Here is a 17,993-nt window from a genome sequence, read left to right on the forward strand (position 1 = left end):
ATGTGACACACTTATTTGTGTCCTACAGAGGGAAAAATATTTACTATCTGGCCATTGACAGAAAACATTTACCAACCCCTCCTGATTTAAGCAATATGATTATTGCAAAAACAAACAACTTAACCAGGAAAAGGCTTAAACTGCAGAATAAAAATCAAATATTTATGGTCTGTGTTCCCTAAATCACACTGTATTTCCAATATGCCATCTCTGCCCAATTCTTGTTTGGCTGCTTATATCCATTTTAGGAGCTGTAAGAATGATTTCAATTATTCTGTGGAAGCATTTCCCTGAATTAAAATGTAGATATTTTTAGAAGCATTATTCTGTAATAGTTTGAGGAAAATAAGTATGGCATTAGTACTTTCGATATTTAAGCTTGTCTATTTTAACTGTACTTTAAATCCTTCCATTTTTGGAATGTTCTGATAGGCCCTTTCCAGATGTCAGATTTCTATCTGGAACATGTGAGCTTCAAATACATCTCTACAGTTTATGGGTGCTCATTCCAAACTTTTTACAACTGAGTATTTGGGCCTTTATATTGTTGAGGCTGCACATGGGCATGCCACAGTGTATGCTACATGCTGGACAGCTATCATACTCCGAATGCCTCTGTTAATTACTATCTTGAGAATCTAGAAATCCCTTCCTTCATCTATACTCCCATTAAGCAGAATGTGCAGAAAAACATGTAGCTCAGTGTTCAAGGTCAGGGACCCTGGGGTGGCCAACCTAGACTGTCTCCCTTATAACAAAGAGTGTCTAGGTGACAGGCCTTGATATCCTTGGGAACACTAGCCATGGAAGGAGGGGAAGGGCCACTGACAGTTGCTAGGTTAAGTTGCTATGCTATAGAAGCTTGCTGCACAGAGAACTCAGCTGGGGAGGCTCTCTCCAGTCTGCTGCTCCTGGACTCCTTGTATGTAAATTTCCCCAATAAACTTATGTCTCAATGACTGTCTCTGGGTCTTTTCTTTGGCCTCACTGGACCATCACCCACCCTCGGCTTCGAGTCCACTAGGAAGCAGTTGCACACACAGCAAGTCATCAACCCAGATTTCTGTTATTCTTTATCTAGTTTAGAACTACATTCTTTACCTAGATTAGGATCAAGAAAGGAATCATAACATAACTAATCTCTAAAAAGTGTTTGTACACCCAAAGACTCCTTCCTGCCCATCTACATACTCTTAGTTCCACTCTTAGATCATGCTACTAATGATCTGTAGACTGATCATTAGTAGCAGCAATTATGAGTGTAGAGATTTCAGATACCCAGATAATGATTAATGATCGGAGGGATTAGTGCTTTAATATAAGACCTCATGACCTCTGAACTACCCTGATTGGTGTGGGCCCCAGGAATGACTGAAATGGGCTTCCCTTCCTGGCTGGCAGGATGGAGGCTGTAAATTAAGCAAACATTAATTGAAAGAAACAAAGAATGTGGTATACCTTCCACAACTGAGCTTTTCTATTGAAATTTAAACTTGCCTCATGGAGAGAGTCTCTCCTTGGACTTCAAAGAATGTGTGTCCATCTTCATCACCGCCTACCTCATTATGGCCCATAGAATTGAGGAAGGTAAATTTGAGACCATGGCTATGATTGTTGGTGAGCTGGTATGCAGAAATGAATGTGGCAAAAAAAAAAAAAAAAAAAAGAAAGAAATGAATGTGGCCCCTCAGAAGTCACTGCTACTTCTGTCTATGATAGTGGTCTGAGAGAGCATGAAGCCTGACATTTAAGGATGAAACACCACTCCCCCAGCAGGTTGATCTTTAGAAGGGACCCTAAGGAGGAGAAGAGAATGTATGCCTTCATACTCAATCTTAGCTTCTGTGCAGTTCCCAGGAGAATAGGTAGAAAGGGAAAGGGTATGAATTTTCATGTTTAAGGCCCTACATTAGATCTTAAACTTTAAAACCAGAAACAAAACATAATAGGAAATTCTTTCCTGAGAGGGAGTAGTATATCACAGCCGATGTTGGCAGGTCCTGAGTTATAAAAGATCCCTAATAGCCCCTTGCCTGGATGTGCTGCTCAAGACACATACTATTTAATTTAGACAGAATATTTTGCTTGCTATGGTAGTGATAACCTTCCAAAACTTGATGATATTTGCAACAATGTAAATTCTATCCAGGGAGAAAAGGATTTTTGGATCTTGCTCGGGGTAGACACAGAAAACACTGTAGCAATTGTAGGCATCTGAGGCCAAGAAACTACAAAACCTGATGGAATACCTAAAGGCACTTGGGTTCTGAAAGCACACAAGTGACTTTGGCTGAATCTTTGCATGCTTTAGAAGATGGTTTTCTTCTTGCTGAGAACCAGGGTGCATACTAGGCAGGCTTCTTAAATACACATCAGAGTGCTGGTGAAAAAGTCATCTGCATTTACACAGATGCTAGAGATCCTGTAACAGAGGAGACTGGCCCAGGAAATTTAAACTCAGACACCATTTAGCACAGATTTTGGCAGAAGTCCTCATAGCCACTTTGCAGACTTTTGGGAAGCCAGGTGGTAGCATGCCTATGTATTCTCACTAAGTACAAGTCACCAAGTCGAAGGGAACTTGGTTCCTCATCATATGGACACATCCTGGATTTTGCCACCAAGTAGACAAACCCTTAATTTTTGCCATCAAGATGATAGCCTAGGGCACTGGCAGAAAAATTATTAATAATGGCACTGGTGGGTCATTAAAAGTTTAGAAAAAATGAAAATATCTCTTTTTTGCCTCGCTTGTAGAAAGCCAGACATTTCATAGTAGACTATGCTGATTAAGAGAACACACAGGTAATGATGTAGAAGACAAGGCTAACTTGGGGAATTTGGGGACATCTAGAAAGGACACACTAGTTCCACAACAGTGTAGCCTCAGCCAGCTCCTATATCTTCCCTTGGGTCAGACAACAGAGACTAAGTAGTGGGGGAGAAAGAGCATGAACAGCTAGTTACCAAATGATACATGTTGGGTAACTGGATGAATGATTGATTTATAAGTCAACTATCCTGCTCTGTACCTTAATGTTAGACAAAATGAGTAAGAGATGATATTCAACATTTTGTTCCCAGAATCGAGGGCACATATAGGTAAGGTACACTGCAGAAAAATTTAAAAACATAAAGGACAAACACCAATCTGAAAAGTCACCAAAGAAAAGAGACAGATTAGGAGTGCCTGGGTGGCTCAGTTGGTTAAGCTTCTGACTCTTGATTTTGGCTCAGGTCATGATCTCAGAGTGATGAAATGGAGCCCTGTGTCAGGTTCCATGCTCAGTGGGGTGTCTGCTTCTCCCCCTTTCTCTTTCTCTCTTCCTCTGCCCATCCCTCTGCTCACATACTCCAAAATAAATAAATCTTAAAACAAAAAAGACTATAACTTAAACAAAATGAGCATTATTAGGCTGAATTATATCAGCAAAACTAGATGCCAGAAGACATACACAAAGGAAAATAGAGAAGGTCAATAAATCCAAAGACAAGTTCTCTGAAAAGACCAACAAAAATTTAAAAACTAACAAAACATATCAAGAAAAATAATAGGAAAATGCAACTGAATTAGGGGAAAAATTCACATAATTACAAATTTTTAAAATAATAAGAGTATAGAAACAATAGTATTTTGACAACATTTTTGAGAGTTATTAATGATTAAAATATATTTAAACAAACAAATCTACACTCACTAATAAAATTGAACTGGCAGTCAATTTCTAACTCCATCCCAATAAAAAAGATATGAATGCCAAGAAACTTTACAGACAAATTTCACCAAATATTTAAACAACTGATAGCCTTTATATAATACAAATTATTTCCAGGAACAAAAAAGAGAGAAAGCTATTCAACAAATTAGATGAAATGAGTATAACCTTTGTACCAAATAAGAGATGTATAAAAATAAATGTAGAGGAGCAAATTTTGCCACCCCAAAATATGCCTCTTTGGGATATCGATTATTCTAAGGTGGTTATTTTTAAGAAACTGTGGACACAATAGAAACTTTGAAAACCAAGTAGATGCTAGCCACCTTTTTTTTTAAGTTTTATTTATTTATTTATTTATTTATTTGAGAGACAGAGAAAGAGAGAGCAGTGGGAGGGGCAGAGGGAAAGAGAGTCTCAAGCAGACTCTGTGCTGAGCATGGAGCCCGACGCAGGGTTCAATCCCACAACACTGAGATCATGACCTGAGCTGAGATCAAAAGTTGGATGCTTAACCAACTGAGCCACCCAGGCACCCCTAGTTACCCTTTTATAAAGGACATTTACACATATGAGGAAATTTTTCATTTCTAAGAGTGTCTCCCTCAGTGCTAGGAAATGGAGAATGACTATAACCCTGTAGACACTGTTACTAGTGGAGAAGGCATGGACTTAAATCTGCATAACCACCTTACTTTTGTTTACTGTGCTCTTCCTGGTAACCCTCTATAACTGATTCCCCACCCCTGCCATCACCATTTATCTTTGCCTGGAGAGGGTATTTAAACCAATGGCTTCAACCATTTTGAGGAGTTACGGTTTTCCTGGGTCTCTCCAATGTATATAGGTGGTGTACATGTAATTAAGCTTTTGTTTAATTTCTTCCTATTAATCTGCTTCATGTCAACTTTACTCTTAGACTAGCTAGAAGAACCTTGAATGGAAGAGGACTTTTTTTTTCATCATCAACGTAAGTATATAGCATAAAATAAAAATCCTAAATATATTATCATATTTAATCCAGCTATGTGTGCACATGCATGCACACATGTACATAAACATAATGATCAAGGATGTTTTATCTTAGGAATATAAGGATGCATCAATATCAGAAAATCTATGTGCTGACCCGGGCTCCACCCTCAAGTGATGAGGTTGTGGCATTGGTGGGTTCCAGGCATTTTGAGCTCCAGACAAGATGATCGAGGTTGTTTGCAACAACTATCTAGGGAAGAAGGACCACATTAAGTGCAATAGTGATGACACCATCAGGAACCTCAAGAAGCTCCCCAAGATCACAGACCAAACTGGCATCAATTGGAACAAGATAATCTTGAAGAAGTGGCACAAGTGGTTTTAAGGACCATGTGTGTCTGGTGAACTATGAGATCCATGATGGGATGAACCTGGCGCTTTATTACCAATAGAGCAGAATTCTTTCTCCCTGCCTTGCCCTCCCCTCTGCCCTGCTCCCCTCCTCTCCTCTCCTCCTCTCCAGTCCCTTCTTCCCCCACCCTCACCCTCACACTGGTATAGATACCTGTTTTTAAAAACTCACGTTAATCAAATCTTAGAAGTTGGGAAAAAAGGAAAAAGAAGAAAATCTATATAATTTATCACATTGTTATGAAAGAAAACAATATCAACAGATGGCAAAAAAACCCAATTCAATGAGATTTAATCATTCATGACTGAAATTATTAACAAACTAGGAATCAATTAATACTTTCTTAATCTGATAAATGATATCTATTAAAAAACCTAAGACAAAACATATTTAATAGTAAAACATTAGAATCATGCCTATTATATTCAGGAACAAAACAAGCATTCCTGCTATCACTCCTACTATTTAACATTGTGCTGTAAGTTCTAAATGACACATTCTAAGAAAAAGGAGATACATTAAAATCAAAAGAACAAAGAGAGAGAGACAAAACTGTTCTTGTTTGTTGATGATAGGATTTCCTGTGAGAATCCAGGAGTCACAGCCAAATGAAACTGAAACTGCTTAAAAGCACAAAGTTGAACAAAAAATAGCTGCACTAATGCTTCAGTGACTTATTTTTTTATTAAAGATTTATTTATTTATTTTAGAGATAGATAAGGAGGGGGGGAAAGAGAAAGGGAGAGAGAGTCTGAAGTGGACTCTGCTGGGCCTGGAACCAGACATAGGGTTTGACCTCAGGACCCTGAGATCACCGCCTGAGCTGAAACCAGGAGTTAGATGCTTAAACTGACTGCACCACCAAGGTGCCCTGTGAATCTCTATTTTAAAGTAACCTTTTTCCTCTCTTCTGCAAATCTCTCTTCCTCCCTTCTTAGCCTTTGATTTTAGGAACCCAGTACCATCCTGAAAACATGATGAACGAGGCTGGCAGCACATACACCATTCCTGGAGAAACAGGCTAGAGCTCGTATTTAACTCTAAAACCTCCAAGCCCCTTCCTTCATGAGGGCTGCTACAGCCTCCCTCATCCAGCAAAGCAATAAGGCTATTCTTTCTCTTTATTCCAAACTCGTCCTTCACATTATATTTTGGCTCCAAAGAATAGAAGTTGGTTTTTAAGAATAAACTGACAAGAAAGTCCAGCAAGGTTACTAAACACAAGTCAACAAACACAATATAGTGTTTCTATACCCCAGCAATAACCAACTCAAAAATGCAATGGAAAAGAAACATCCGCCACCAATAAAAATTAATTTAAAAAAAAATAAATAAATAAAGACGTACCATAAGAAAAAAAAAAAAAAAAAAAAAAAAAGAAAAGAAACATCCGGTGTTGTACTAGTGTAACTTCCTTGGAGTTAAACTAAAAACATGTTAAGATATACCCTTAGGGGCACCTGGGTGGTTCAGTCGGTTAAGTGTCTGCCTTCTGCTCAGGTCATGATCCCAGGGTCCTGGGATGGAGCCCTGCTTGCTCAGCAGGGAGTCAGCTTCTCCCTCTGCCCCTCCCCATGCCCAAGCTCTCTCTCCCTCTCAAATAAATACAATCTTAAAAAAGACATACTTTCAAAGAGAAAAGTATATAACATTTTCAAAGAACATAAAAATCCTGAACAAATGGAGAATAAACGCTATTCAAGAATGGGCGAGCCTAGTATCATAAAGTGAAAATTCTCCTGCAAATTAATCTATAAATTCAATGCTGTTTCAATCAAAATCTTATAAAGAAATTTTTTGCACTAGATAGATTCTAAGATTCATATTGAGGACTAAAAATCCAAGAAACTTTAAAATTATCCTTGTTAAAAAACAATACCAGGAGAAAGACCTATTTTTCCATATATCAGGATTTAGGACAAAGTTATCTTAATAGTGTTTATGCTGATAAATGGATCAGAATAGATGACCCAGGAAAGATCTGTACACACCGGTACACGATATGGTTGGCATTCCAGCTAAGTGGGGAAATTGGCTTTCCATATGTTAAAAATATGAGACTGTACCTTGCCATACCTAAAATAAATAAAAATCCTTAACTATGTAAATGCCTGAAATAAATTATATGACTATAACAAGAAGAAAATGTAAATGATATCTTTGTGATCTTATGATAGGAAAGGATCTCTTAAGCATGACACAGCATGCAGAAATAAAGAAAAAAACTGATGGAACTGATTATTTCAAAATTTTAAAGTTCTATACAAAAACTAGCACAAAGAGAGTTAAAACACAAGTTGTAGACTTGGAGAAACTATTTGTGACATTCATTTAAAGAAAATCAAATACATGGGACACAACAGAAAATGGCTATCTTGCAGAAGAGGGAATTGGAAAGTCCAAGAATAAACAAAAGATAAAATGCTCAACCTTACTAGCAAACTGAAGAAAAACAAAACAATCATCTCTCAGATTTTTAAAAATAAACCTCATAAATGTCTGTGAGAAAGAATGTAGAAATGTAAAGAAGAGCAACTCAACAAGAGCTGGCCAGTGCTAAAAATTTACATCTTAAATAGAAGCACCTCCTGTTATGTGAATAAAATTGAGTACTAGAAAGATTTAACAAATTCCTGCTGACAATTGCAGCAGGTTAGGGAAAAGGGAAATTGGACTGTGGAGAGATGCAAAGAGGAGATCAGCTCTACCTACAATATTTTTATTTCATCTAAAAATATTAATCGGGGCATCTGGGCAGCTCAGAAGTTTAGGCATCTGAGTTTGGCTCAAGTCATGATCCTGGGGTCCTGCTTCTCCCTCTCCCCAACCCCTCCACTTGTGTGAGTGCTCTCTCTTTCTCAAATGAGTAAATAAAATCTTTTAAACAATGATCCAATGTTAACATCTATTAACAAAATAAGATTTACATTGGGAAGCTAATTCTAGACTAAGGACGAATTGAGTTAATCAGCAATAAAAGCATCAAGAGATTTTGTAGAGATGGAGGGGGGGGAGAGTGAGATCGAGAACGGGAAATACAGAAAGGAAGAAAGAGGGTGTCTCAGCTGGGAGAGAATATGGTAAGATGACTGAGGGGAGAGTAGTAGAAGGTACCATGGACATTAAGCAAGATTCACATAGTGCTTGAAAAGAACAAAATGATAAAATTGAGTAATAGGGAGGATCATGAAGTCATAGATGAATCTTTCTTTAATTGCCTACTGGGGGTAAAACAGCATTTCTGAAGTAGTAGGTGACAAAAGGTCATCCCTTAGGAAAATCCCTCTGATGGGAGTTAGGAGCTGACGTGACTTAGGTAAGCACCCTCCTCTACCTGCTTCAAAAACAAAAGCAAAACACAATAGAGCTTTCATTCCTGAATTCCTTCATTTCCTTGATGCCCTCCTGTAGGAAAGGATGTAAGACAGACCCTTCTACATCCCATCTGCCACTTTTCTATCCTAAGAATCACAGAGTTTAGCAGTTTGGATATATTTTTCATAAACATTATTCACTATTATCAGATAGTTCATATATAGGGTAGCATTTTCAGGAAGGGCACATTTCTTTCTGCCTAAAAAAATATTACAATGGATAATTTTGTTATGAGCTGGGATGAATTTATTGCTATCATATCTCTTTTGCAAAAAGAAACAAAAGAAGCAAATGATTCTGCATCTTCAGCCTAGATAAATACCACACTGTTTCTACAGAATACTTCCAACAATTGTTCGTTATTTTTCTAATAAAGTGCAAAAAAAGGTGTTCAAAATGTGTGATTCAAAGGGACTGATATTCCACATAGTATTATTTCCTATTACTACCCTGGAGTTACTTGAAAATAATGAAATGTTAATTAACAAATTATCTATAGCTACATGTAGAGGAGGAAATACCATTTTTCACCTGAAATTTAGAATAATTAACACAGATTTTCAACAAGCACTAGGTTAAGATTTAGGGCACTTGGGGGTGTGGATTCCCAAGATTTGCTGCTAGTTCAAAATGGGGAAATATCATTACTGCTGTTCATTTTCACTGTGAGACTAAGAAGATAATTAGCTACTGCTGGATTCATTATAAATTTTCAAATACTGCTCAAAGGCCATTTTTCAGTTTATGATCCTGAGAAAGTTTACACATTAAAACTAAAGAATTTAAAACAGAGGGAATGCCAAGATGATAAGAGAAAAAGTTCTTGGTTTTCATTCATTGCAAATCGTAGGTACCTGTGATCACTTGAAAACAACTCAAGCATCTCACCAACAGTAGTGTATTTATGTACCTTATCAATCTAAAATATACTTCATTGCATGCCCTTTCTTTTTTTTAAGATTTTGTTTATTTATTCCTGAGAGACACACAGAGAGAGAGAGGCAGAGACATAGGCAGAGGGAGAAGCAGGCTCCTAGCAGGGAGCCTGATGCGGGACTCAATCCCAGGAACCTGGGATCATGACCTGAGCCAAATGCAGACACTCAACCACTGAGCCACCCAGGCATCCCTCATTGCGTGCCCTTTCAATGCAGTGACAACATATAATGTAACTGTGGAGAATAACACCCATTTTAAGAATTGATGAAAGCTATTAAGTTATAGGTTAAATGGGATGATAATGGCAGGAAATGATAATAAAAATCTCTTTGCAGTAATAGAAAAAGAAAATCATTCCACTAATTCCTCATCCAAGATTTTTAACTAAAGGAGCATTCCAAGATAAGTTAAATAAATATCATTCACTGAGTTGTTGGAAGAAAATAATAGAAATTCTATTTCTATTTATTTTTTTATCTTATGTCTTTTGTTTTCTGTGTTTCATTTGTTTTAGGATTCACATAAATATTAATATAGTGATATACATTTACAATTTATAAAAAGAAGGAAGGAAGGAAAGAAAGAAGGAAAGAAGGAAGGAAGGGGAGAGAGACAGAAGGAGCACCATTTCATGTTGCAGAGGAAGAAAAATAATTTTCTCTCTACCCCTCTGGGTTCTTAGCTGAAACTTCCTGTAATAAAAGGCAGATTGACAAGAGAAAACCAAACACAAATTTAGTAATAGGTGTATCTTCTGTATCAATGGGAGAGACCTAGGAAAACTGAGTAATTCCTTGAAACAGCCCAAGCCAACACCTAAAATACCATCTCCAGCTGAAGACAAGTGAAAGATACTAGGGCTGTGGAAGAGGTTATGAGAGGTGACTGAAAAAGGCACAATAAGGGTGAGGTTGTTATGCAGATTTAGGTCCCTACCTCCTCTGCGGATAACAGTTTCTAGAGATTATAGAGTCATCCTCCCTTTCCTTGTACAAAGAGGGAGACACTCTTACACATGGAGGTTTTCCTCATAAATGCACAAGTGTCTTACAGAAAGGTAATTTCTACTAGGTTTTCAGAGCTTTTCCATTCCTTCTGTTTTTTTTTTAAATAGCCAGCTCAAGATAATATTTATGCCAAGAAGCATATTTTGTGGTGACAAATTCTGCTCCCCTTCAATCTCTTTACCAAGTGTTATCTAAATTAGCCTTCTAATTGGTCCCTTTGCCTCTAGTCTTATCGACATGCCTCCAATCCTTTCTTTACATTGCTACCAGAGACGTCTGTTTAAAGTGTGTATCTGATATTGTTATTCTCCTGCTTAAAACCTATTCAAAGGCTCCTTGTTTCCTAAAGAAAAAAAATCCATAAGGAATGTCACGATCTGGTCAGTGCCTACTTCTTCAGATTTATTTTTCATCAGAGCCCATTGATACACTTCACTCAAACTGTACTGAACTACTTTGATCCATGTTAAATTTGTTCAGATCACACTTCACCTGTAACAGTATTTTAAATTGGAAGTTTGAACTGAGTTGCCACAGTACAATAGACATGGAATTTCAAAGCCAGGTGCCAGAATAAAAAGCAGACTTTCACAATGTAAAATCTTTAGAACCAGTTAGAGATTAATTTTAGGTCAGATTTCCTGGAAATAGACTGTGAGATGGGTGGTTATATGCACAGGGTTCATTGGGAGTATTCTAGGGAGATGTCCTTGTCGGACAGTAAGGAGGCAGGGCTGAACAGACATGGAAGCTTATCTCCACTTCTTTGTAAATAAGGCCTTAGAGAATATTCCAGAAATCTCTAGAGCTTGGAATACCAGCTTTTCAAAGTTGTACCAAATTAAAGAAATGGGGTTGGCTCTTTGAACCCTCACATCAGCCAGTCATTGTCCACAGACCACCTGGTAATCAATGCCCTTTGAGGGTCCCAGTTGTGAGCCATCGGCTGAAGATATTTCCAGCACTGGCACTGACGAGGGGATCTGAGTAGATCAACACACTACCTACTAGAAAGTTTGAAAGCCCAAAGAGAGATATTAAAAGTGCAAGTGAAGAGAGATAAGGGAAGGACTTGTGAATGATTTTTGCTGGCTATAAGAGATTGCTGCTGCACTCAGAAGGAGAAAAATGTTGAAGGGGCACTATTCCTTTTACTTCAAGCCTAGAAAAAGAAGCTTCAAGGAGACCAATTTAAAAACCTAAAGTATCTCTCTTGAAATTTGAGAAACAGCGATTAATAGTGTGGCCTTTAAAAGTTACATAATTTCTTTGACATTCTGTTCCTTCAACTGTAAAATGTTTACAAAAAGATTTACTTTATTGGTGGTTGTGAAGACTAAATAAGAGAATCGATCTAATTAATTTAGCACAGAACCTGATGAAGTAATTGATCAGCTAACATTAACTCCCTTCACATTGTCTCCTTCTACTCTTTGCTAAAATCACACATTCTTAATGAGGTCTTAAATGACCATTCTCTAGAAAATCTTAACTCTCTACTCTTCATGCCAGCATTTCTTTATACAGCACTTGTTTACTGTTCTCCACAGTACCTATCGTCTAACATATAGTGTAAATTTACTTATTTTTTGTTTGCTATCTGACTATTTCCACTAGAATGTCAGCTTAGTAGAAGCAGAAACTTGATCTTTCTTGTTTTCTGCTGAATTCTCAGTGTCTAGAACAGGGCCTAGCATATAACAGGTACTCAAAAAATACTTGTTGAATGAATGCATCTGGAATACAATTTAGGGATAGATAATTAACTTGCACTATAATTAAGTCTATTATATACTATACCACATTAATATTTAAAGAGCTTTCAACCCAGGAATTAGGAATATAACTGGCATACATTGAAAGGCTGAGAAAGTTATGGGTGACAGGACATTAGTATTATGAATTAACTTTGCATTTCAGATTTGGCAAGTACTGTAGCCCTACAGGACTAACAGCAAAGGTGATTGAAGAGTTTAGAAATTTGACTGTTTGTATTGGCACAGAACTGACTTATCTTAACAAAGAAAGTACAAGGTGACAATTTGTTATTGAACAAAGCACACTAAAGAGACAACCCGAAGAAGTTTAAAATCCACATTGTGCTGCACCTGCTTCGACTCTGACAAGATATGAGCATGATTAAAAACCAAATATGACAAAATATCTTATACTAGAGGCAGTCAGTATATATATATGGCAAATATTGTGTGCTAGGCACTTTTGTATACATGTTAACCCAATTCATCCTCACAACAACACTATGATGAAGGTATTATAATCTCCACTTTATAGATGACAACACCTGAGGTTTACGGAGGTGAGGTAACTCAATAAAGTCACCCAACCAGGAAGTGTCATTCATGTTATAAATCTGGTCTTCAACACAGAGGCCATTGATTTCTCTATCACATTGTCATTTCATCATTAATATTTCTTCCTGAGGATGTTAACAGCATCACAGAATTATGAATTAGAATCACTTCAGTCCATTTTCTGATCAATTATACATTCTACATAACCCAGTAACAAATCCTGAACACACGTCCAGATCCCGAATGGAGTATCTTAACAAATTCTGCTGAAAAAGATATGAATTAATATAGCCAGTGGTATTAAGTACACTCCCCTTTTATGAATGCTTAGGGTGCTTGTAGTAAAGGAATTCATCTAAAGTATTATTAATGAAATTTAAGATTTCCAAAGGGCCTTTCAGAGTTCTCTACCACACGGGAATCTGCTTTCAATCCCAGAAATATAGGAAATATGCCCTTCCTTTTCTGATTCAGGTAGTAAAGTTGAAAATAATTCCAGACTATTCCTCAGCCATTAGAAACGACAAATACCCACCATTTGCTTCGACGTGGATGGAACTGGAGGGTATTATGCTGAGTGAAATAAGTCAATTGGAGAAGGACAAACATTATATGGTCTCATTCATTTGGGGAATATAAATAACAGTGAAAGGGAATAAAGGGGAAATGAGAAAAAATAAGTGGGAAATATCAGAAAGGGATACAGAACATGAAAGACTCCTAACTCTGGGAAATGAACTAGGGGTGGTGGAAGGGGAGGTGGGGGGAGGTGGGGGTGACTGGGTGATGGGCACTGAGGTAAGCACTTGACGAGATGAGCACTGGGTGTTATTCTATATGTTGGCAAATTGAACACCAATAAAAAATAAATTTATAAAATAAAAAAAGAAAAAGAAAATAATTCCAGACTCAACTAGCTGTTTAACACTGTTCCAATCCAACATATTTAAGTTCTATGTAGAACTCTACATAGAATTTAAATTTTACAAAGTTTAAAAAAATATTGTTTCAACTATTCATTTCAAATGGTTGTTGAGATCTCGACTACAATGCCATTCACCATGCAGATGAATACAGGAAGTTATGAGACATAATTCTGTCCTTTAGGTGGAAGGAGTCAGAGCTGGAAGACAAAAGCTCCAGCAAGAAAAGCAGACTGTACTCCTAGTCCTGGATCCACCATTTATTAACTACTCACGAGACTCACATTAAACTGAAAATAATGATGTATACTTCACAAGACTGTTGTGAGGATTGCATGGGTTAACATAAGTAAAGGGTCCAGACAGTCTGATACATAGTCGGTGTACAAAAGTTAAACCCATTTCTATTTTTGCTGTCAGTATTATTAATAGGCTAGGGAGTGCAAACAATATAAAATGCAATTATTGAAAAATAATGGGGCACACTTTTGGTAGTGAGTGCTATTGCTATTTTTTCATCCATAGGCATGCAGGATGAACTTTGTTACCTATGCCAAAAATATTACCAGTCTCATAAAAATAATTTCTTAGATCAGTAATGCCTAAAGTACTTTTACATTACCCCCCCCCAAAAAAAAACATAGGAGTTAAGTAAAGCAAGTTTTCTGTCCCTGTTAAACACAGCTAGTAAGGGATGGGGCCACAATCTTCTGACATGATGCACAGTGCTCTTGCTACAGCACGCAATGCTTCTGATCCCTAGATATCTACCCATTCCATTCTGCTAACTCCTAACAATGCTAAACTAGCATGTCAACCTGAGCAGGCAGGTGAAAGAAAACACTTTATTTCAATATTATGTCTATGCCTGTGTCTGTATCTGTATCCATATCTACATTAAATTAAACACAATGACAATTGCCTTTTAGAAGTCGAACCTGCTAGCAATTTCATATGGTTCAACATGCTTACATATATGCACTAGAGGATCCTGTTGAAGAGGGTAGGTTTTGCTACTGGGCAAATGTTGGATCTACAGCCCAGCTCTTTCACATAAGTTGTGTGAATAAGGGCAGGATCACAGACTACTGTGAGCCTCTGAAGCCTCATTGTTTTAAATGAAATATTAAAATCCATAATACTTGTTAGAGTTGCACATAGCATATACTAAGCCCTCAACAACTTAATTACTGCTAATAGTACTTTTACTATTATGAGTAGCAGTGAGGATGCACACTCAAATGGAGAAGAAATCATCCTTACTTTAGTGCCCAGTAGTTCTTTGAATGGGTATCTGTGTGAAGTACAGCAAAATTTTACTACTTCTAGAGGAGTCAATGCAGTGTTGTGCTAGAACAATCCTATTCAACTCACAAGTGCTTAAGCTACGTTACATTTTCAGAGATTTTGCAGGCTGGTTCCTGCAGTCATTATTAAAGATTACAATAAAATTATAATTAAATGCACTATATTAAAGGCAAAATAATAAATATTTAAACTCATAATATCTTAGATATTTTACTATTATCTATGCTTTTGACATTATTTACATCTTTTGCTCTGTCTAGTAGAAATACTAATTGACAGGATGCTACTATGCATCCTTTCCTGCCTATATATTCAGTGACATCAGTTTGTTAGCTCTAAATTGGACAATGTAGGAGTGTTAACACCACAGAAATCAGAAAATGCTATCAATCAGGATTTTCCCCCTATAAAGCCAGTTGTTAAACATCTACCAACACATAATTAGACCAGTGTTATACCAGTTGCTTTCAACCATAGTATTATGCTGGTTGGTTATCTGTATATATATCTGCCCTCCCCACCCCATTCATCTGAATTTTAGGATCTGCTTACAGCCATTACTAAAGCCTTGAGTAGAATATAAGGTAAATGAGAAAGAAATGTGCAGGTGTAGATAATTCCACAGCCTCTAAATAAGCCCTGGTTTGGGAAACTCATCAGCCTATATTGTTCCCTTTGGAGCAACTGATATTAAGCATATTTCACTCTGGGGGTTAATATATGTATATACATGCACACAAATACACATACACATCTAGGAAATTCAAATTACAGTTAAATAATTTTGAACACTCTATGATCTTTATAAATTTAAATTTTGTGTAAAAAATTAATATATGGGGCAGCCCGGGTGGCTCAGCAGTTTAGCACCACCTTCAGCCCAGGGTGTGATCCTGGAGACCCGGGATCGAGTTCCACGTCAGGCTCCCTGCATGGAGCCTGCTTCTCCTTCTGCCTATGTCTGTTCCTCTCTCTCTCTCTCTCTCTCTCTCCCTCTCTCTCTCTGTGTGTGTGTCTGTGTCTCTCATGAATAATAAATAAAGTCTTTAAAAAATAATGTATGATCATTAATTATAAATTTCATCAACCATTTCTATATATCTGCCAAGTGAGTTGATGCACTATGACAATAATTGTATATGAAATAAAATTTCAAATATTTTAATGAAAATTATTCACCATGACCAAGTAGGATTTATCCCCGGGACACAAGGTTGGTTCAACACTCGTAAAACAATCAATGTGATTCATCATATCAGCAAGAGAAAAACCAAGAACCATATGATCCTCTCATTAGATGCAGAGAAAGCATTTGACAAAATACAGCATCCATTCCTGATCAAAACTCTTCAGAGTGTAGGAATAGAGGGAACATTCCTCAATATCTTAAAAGCCATCTACGAAAAGCCCACAGCAAATATCATTCTCAATGCGGAAGCACTGGGAGCCTTTCCCCTAAGATTAGGAACAAGACAGGGATGTCCACTCTCACTACTGCTATTCAACATAGTACTGGAAGTCCTCACCTCAGCAATCAGACAACAAAAAGACATTAAAGGCATTCAAATTGGCAAAGAAGAAGTCAAACTCTCCCTCTTTGCCGAAGACATGATACTCTACATAGAAAACCCAAAAGCCTCCACCGCAAGATTGCTAGAACTCCTACAGCAATTCGGCAGTGTGGCAGGATACAAAATCAATGCCCAGACGTCAGTGGCATTTCTATACACTAACAATGAGACTGAAGAAAGAGAACTTCAGGAGTCAATGCCATTTACAATTGCACCCAAAAGCATAAGATACCTAGGAATAAACCTAACCAAAGAGGTAAAGGATCTATACCCTAAAAACTATAGAACACTTCTGAAAGAAATTGAGGAAGACACAAAGAGATGGAAAAATATTCCATGCTCATGGATTGGCAGAATTAATATTGTGAAAATGTCAATGTTACCCAGGGCAATTTACACGTTTAATGCAATCCCTATCAAAATACCATGGACTTTCTTCAGAGAGTTAGAACAAATTATTTTAAGATTTGTGTGGAATCAGAAAAGACCCCGAATAGCCAGGGGAATTTTACAAAAGAAAACCATAGCTGGGGGCATCACAATGCCAGATTTCAGGTTGTACTACAAAGCTGTGGTCATCAAGACAGTGTGGTACTGGCACAAAAACAGACACATAGATCAATGGAACAGAATAGAGAACCCAGAAGTGGACCCTGAACTTTATGGTCAACTAATATTCGATAAAGGAGGAAAGACTATCCACTGGAAGAAAGACATTCTCTTCAATAAATGGTGCTGGGAAAATTGGACATCCACATGCAGAAGAATGAAACTAGACCATTCTCTTTCACCATACACAAAGATAAACTCAAAATGGATGAAAGATCCAAATATGAGACAAGATTCCATCAAAATCCTACAGGAGAACACAGGCAACACCATTTTGAACTCAGCCACAGTAACTTCTTGCAAGATACATCCATGAAGGCAAAAGAAACAAAAGCAAAAATGAACTATTGGGACTTCATCAAGATAAGAAGCTTTTGCACAGCAAAGGATACAGTCAACAAAACTAAAAGACAACCTACAGAATGGGAGAAGATATTTGCAAATGACCTATCAGATAAAGGGCTAGTTTCCAAGATCTATAAAGAACTTATTAAACTCAACAGCAAAGAAACAAACAATCCAATCATGAAATGGGCAAAAGACAGGAACAGAAATCTCACAGAGGAAGACATAGACATGGCGAACAAGCACATGAGAAAATGCTCCGCATCACTTGCCATCAGGGAAATACAAATCAAAACCACAATGAGATACCACCTCACACCAGTGAGAATGGGGAAAATTAACAAGGCAGGAAACAACAAATGTTGGAGAGGATGCGGAGAAAAGGGAACCCTCTTACACTGTTGGTGGGAATGTGAACTGGTGCAGCCACTCTGGAAAACTGTGTGGAGGTTCCTCAAAGAGTTAAAAATAGATCTGCCCTATGACCCAGCAATTGCACTG

The 17,993-nt window shown here is 37.4% G+C and overlaps 1 pseudogene; it reads left to right on the plus strand.

The window, feature by feature from the left end:
• Positions 1-4,914: 4,914 nt before the first annotated feature.
• Positions 4,915-5,143, plus strand: LOC112927636 (ubiquitin-like protein 5 pseudogene; annotated as a pseudogene).
• The last annotated feature ends 12,850 nt before the right edge of the window (positions 5,144-17,993 follow it).

This window comes from Vulpes vulpes, chromosome X (assembly GCF_048418805.1).
Source record: "Vulpes vulpes isolate BD-2025 chromosome X, VulVul3, whole genome shotgun sequence".
Taxonomy (NCBI): domain Eukaryota; kingdom Metazoa; phylum Chordata; class Mammalia; order Carnivora; family Canidae; genus Vulpes; species Vulpes vulpes.